Here is a 6,000-nt window from a genome sequence, read left to right as displayed (position 1 = left end):
GGAAAGGAAGTGATAAAACATAATGACAAGAATTTATAATCTGTATTATGGGGGTCTGTATGAAATCGATGTTATCATGGAAAAATAACATTGAGAAGTCGATATTTAGGAAAGAGTTAAATAACAATAATTAGTATACCAACAAATCAAATAAATTGGGTGGGGAGTGTGGGAGGGGTCAAACTAGCAATCCGATTTAATTTTTTTTTTCGTAATTATACCCTTGACTTAGAAATATATAAGAAAGATATAATTTACACTCTAAATGCACTAATAGTTATCCATAATAGTTTTTTTCATAATTATACTCTTAACTTAGAAAATTATACATTACACTATATAAGGGTTAATGGGGAGGGTCAAAATAGCTATCCATAATATATTTTTTTTTCTTAATTATATCCTTAACTTAGAAAGGTATAAATTACACTATATATGGGCTAATATGGAGAGATCAAAATAGCTATCCATAATAGTTTTTTTCGTAATTTTGCCCTTACCTTAGAGAGGTATAATTACACTGTATATAGGCTAATTGATATATTATATAATATTTACCAATACTGGTTTAAAATTTAAATATTATATTACCACAGGCCTGGTATGTATTACTTTAAAATACAAATTATTGTTATTTAAAATTAAGCTTAATTTAAAAGTTTAAAAACAATAAAAATAATTTAAAAGTTTTAAAAGCCTTTTTGACTGTAAAAAAAATGTGGTTACAACATTTTACATACATATGCGAATACAAAAATTCTCCATACATGTGTTCTTGTTTAAAATATCATTCAAAAGGAGGAAGAAATGAAAATTTTCCTTTTTTGTATCGAGACTAATGAATCTTTCTTTTAACAAATGTCTCTTCATCTTTAGTCCCATACCATGCACGAAAGGATTGTATCCAGGCTTCTTCCCAACAGCTTCCAATAAGCTGGTGCCCCTATCCTCCACTATGATACAAGAAGGGTTATCTTGAACTATATATGTGGTTTGGTCGATATACGAATGAGAATAATTTAATCTTTTATTTTCTTTAAACTTCAAAAATCTATTTTGTAAACATCATCTAGTCATATGATCAAAACAATTTATCGGTAAGTGTTAAATTGACGCCTCAAAATAAAAAACATTTAAATGTACATATAAAGTCAAAATATAATATGACATTAACGCCTTTATAAACATTTAACTTAAATTGAAATAAAACATAATAATTGCATTCATGTAACAAATAGCACCGTTGGAAAGTTTACAATTCGTTACGTACTCAAAGAGAGGGAGAAACCAACCTAGAATTAAATTCACTAAAGGCGTTAGCACTAAAATGCAATTTTTAATAAAAATATGAAGAAAATTTAAAAAGCAGATAATTAACGGATTAGAAAGCAAAGAGATCAAAACAAAGTTATTATTAAAAGAAGATATGGAAATACAGGAAATTGAAAAACTACTTCGAATCATGGATTCGATAGACGAAAAAAGCAAAAGGTTTATTTTATTGTCAAACTGGATTATAACTTATTAAAGAAAGGCAACAACTTCCAATGGACCGAAGAATGGGGATCAAGTATTGAAATCTTAAAGAGTTGTTTGACTAATCTACCAATAATCGTCCATTTCTATCCAGGTAAGGATATCCAACTCACAACAGATGCGTCTATGAAGGGCGTAGGAGCAGGGTTGCCATGCCTCCCCCCATCAGTGGGAGTCTCCCACAATTTTTTAGTTTACCCACATACATCTCACTCCCACAAAACTCCCACAATTAGAAATCTCCCACAATCTCCCACAATTTTTTTTTTAGCATTTTAATGTTTTTAATATATAAATAATAATTTTGAGAGACAGTATTTGATTATTTTTAAAATAAATTTTAAATATTTATTCGAAAAATATGTCTAGTTCTTTTATTTTATTTTTCCGCTAATCTCCATCCAACCAATCCAATCCATTCGACATTTTCAAAATTTGAAGTTAGAAAAGTATGTATAATTATTATAAATATATTTTAAATTACTTAATATATTTTATATCGTTATCTAGATTCTATAATTGCAGTGCTCCACTCGACATTTTCATAGAAGAATAGAAATTTTAGAAGTGGACATTATAATACCAAACAGATTTAAGTAATAAAATGTTCTATTTTGCTAATAATATATTAAGCACTAAACATTCATAAAATTTTCATAATAAATAATTTTAAATGGCTGTTCTGGCCAAATTAATACATATTTTAATATAACTTTGCAAGAATATATTCCCACAGGGCATACTTTTTAAATAATTTTTTACTTTATTTTAAATTTACAAAATTTCGATTTAAATCAATTTTTTGTTTTCATAATAAAGATATATTTTGGACAACAACAACACATATGGTTTTTATGATTATCATGTCATCTTTTATACAAACATCCTTTTTTTATCACACATTTCTCATCATTTTATAATAAAACCAAATAAAATCTTACTTTTTATAACATGCTACAATTTGAATTATTCTCTTACAAATAAAAATGTACATTGATATTTTTTAGCTTCATTAGTTTATAAAATCTATTTCAAATTAGATTGAATCTTTTTGTAAATAATAAATAACATACTTTTTCTTATAACTATAATATTCATTGTTTAAATTTATTATAATCAATGTAAGATATAAATATTTTTATATATAAATAATTAATATTTATTATAAATAGGCAAATATATATATAATATTGAAAATATAACAAGTATAAGCTTAGAAAGTACTTGTTTTGTTAATCAATAAACTGGATATTAATGTATAGTAATATAATTAAATGTATGTATGTTAAAAAATTACTTTTACTTTATAATATGCCCCAGTCCTAGGCAAATTTTTTTAATAGGATTTTTACATTTATTTAAATAATTATTATCATTTTGATATAAATCAAAAAAATCATTTTTTTAAATCAAGATTTATGCTAACCCTATATTTGTCACTTTTAATTTTTCTCTCAATTAATAAACATAGCATATTAACCTCAATCAGTTTAATTTATAATCTTTAAGTTTAATAAGGAGAGGAGACCAAAATAGTTATGTAAAATTTGTGTTTTTAAATATTATATACCTGATTCAGTTTAATTTATAATCTTGAGGTTTAATAAGAAGACCAAAATAGTTATGCTTATGGAATGGACAACAAAAATTTTAAACTTTAATGTTGATTTTCTCATTTTAAACATTGGCAGTTGGCACAAGTGGATCACTCCAATTCTAGATCGACGATAAGCTGTGTATAAATAATAGTACAAAAGCAGTTTTTTTTGAAAATAATTTTTATATTTATATATTTAATTAAAATATATGTTTTATTGTCCAAAAAGCAACATCATATTTGGTATTGGCACCTCAACAACCTCAACTGGTATGAAACAAAAATCAATTAAGAATTTCTTCAAGAAATCAGTGCCAGTGATTCCTGAGGTGGTGGAACTTAAGCATCTTCGTGATCGTGTTCGTGGTATGTATAATTAATGTATATAGTATGTATAATTATAAATATATAATAGTACATAAACAGTTTATATTGAAAATAATTTTTCTTTTTATATATTTAATTATAACATTTTATTGTCCAAAAAACAACATCAGTATTGGAAACTAGTGCTTTAACCTCAAAGCAATCTAAATCTCAAGAAGATGACTATCATGGTATATATAAATAAAAATATAAAATATGTATAATATTTAGGATTTCTTAAGCTTAGATTAAAGATGATTAGGATAATAATATTTTCTAAGTTCCACTTTCATTGCTAATTTTTAAAAATATTACTTCTAATATTAATAATATATTTTTTAAAATATAATAGTATATAAGTAATTTATATTGAAAATAATTTTTCTTTTTATATATTTAATTATAACATTTTATTGTCCAAAAAACAACATCAGTATTGGAAACTGCTTTAACCTCTAAACAATCTAAATCTCAAGAAGATGACTATCATGGTATATATAAATAAAAATATAAAATATGTATAATATTTAGGATTTCTTAAGCTTAGATTAAAGATGATTAGGATAATAATATTTTCTAAGTTCCACTTTCATTGCTAATTTTTAAAAATATTACTTCTAATATTAATAATATATTTTTTAAAATATAATAGTATATAAGTAATTTATATTGAAAATAATTTTTCTTTTTATATATTTAATTATAACATTTTATTGTCCAAAAAACAACATCAGTATTGGAAACTGCTTTAACCTCTAAACAATCTAAATCTCAAGAAGATGACTATCATGGTATATATAAATAAAAATATAAAATATGTATAATATTTAGGATTTCTTAAGCTTAAATTAAAGATGTATAGGATAATAATATTTTCTAAGTTCCACTTTCATTGCTAATTTTTAAAAATATCACTTCTAATATTAATAATATATTTTTTAAAATATAATAGTATATAAGTAATTTATATTGAAAATAATTTTTCTTTTTATATATTTAATTATAACATTTTATTGTCCAAAAAACAACATCAGTATTGGAAACTGCTTTAACCTCTAAACAATCTAAATCTCAAGAAGATGACTATCATGGTATATATAAATAAAAATATAAAATATGTATAATATTTAGGATTTCTTAAGCTTAGATTAAAGATGTATAGGATAATAATATTTTCTAAGTTCCACTTTCATTGCTAATTTTTAAAAATATTACTTCTAATATTAATAATATATTTTTTAAAATATAATAGTATATAAGTAATTTATATTGAAAATAATTTTTCTTTTTATATATTTAATTATAACATTTTATTGTCCAAAAAACAACATCAGTATTGGAAACTGCTTTAACCTCTAAACAATCTAAATCTCAAGAAGATGACTATCATGGTATATATAAATAAAAATATAAAATATGTATAATATTTAGGATTTCTTAAGCTTAGATTAAAGATGTATAGGATAATAATATTTTCTAAGTTCCACTTTCATTGCTAATTTTTAAAAATATTACTTCTAATATTAATAATATATTTTTTAAAATATAATAGTATATAAGTAATTTATATTGAAAATAATTTTTCTTTTTATATATTTAATTATAACATTTTATTGTCCAAAAAACAACATCAGTATTGGAAACTGCTTTAACCTCTAAACAATCTAAATCTCAAGAAGATGACTATCATGGTATATTTAAATAAAAATATAAAATATGTATAATATTTAGGATTTCTTAAGCTTAGATTAAAGATGATTAGGATAATAATATTTTCTAAGTTCCACTTTCATTGCTAATTTTTAAAAATATTACTTCTAATATTAATAATATATTTTTTAAAATATAATAGTATATAAGTAATTTATATTGAAAATAATTTTTCTTTTTATATATTTAATTATAACATTTTATTGTCCAAAAAACAACATCAGTATTGGAAACTGCTTTAACCTCTAAACAATCTAAATCTCAAGAAGATGACTATCATGGTATATATAAATAAAAATATAAAATATGTATAATATTTAGGATTTCTTAAGCTTAGATTAAAGATGTATAGGATAATAATATTTTCTAAGTTCCACTTTCATTGCTAATTTTTAAAAATATTACTTCTAATATTAATAATATATTTTTTAAAATATAATAGTATATAAGTAATTTATATTGAAAATAATTTTTCTTTTTATATATTTAATTATAACATTTTATTGTCCAAAAAACAACATCAGTATTGGAAACTGCTTTAACCTCTAAACAATCTAAATCTCAAGAAGATGACTATCATGGTATATATAAATAAAAATATAAAATATGTATAATATTTAGGATTTCTTAAGCTTAGATTAAAGATGTATAGGATAATAATATTTTCTAAGTTCCACTTTCATTGCTAATTTTTAAAAATATTACTTCTAATATTAATAATATATTTTTTAAAATATAATAGTATATAAGTAATTTATATTGAAAATAATTTTTCTTTTTATATATTTAAT

This window comes from Gordionus sp. m RMFG-2023, chromosome 1 (assembly GCF_954871325.1).
Source record: "Gordionus sp. m RMFG-2023 chromosome 1, tfGorSpeb1-WG-v2, whole genome shotgun sequence".
NCBI lineage: Eukaryota > Metazoa > Nematomorpha > Gordioida > Chordodea > Parachordodidae > Gordionus > Gordionus sp. m RMFG-2023.
The sequence above is the reverse complement of the archived record's forward strand: the minus strand, read 5'-3'. Positions refer to the sequence as shown.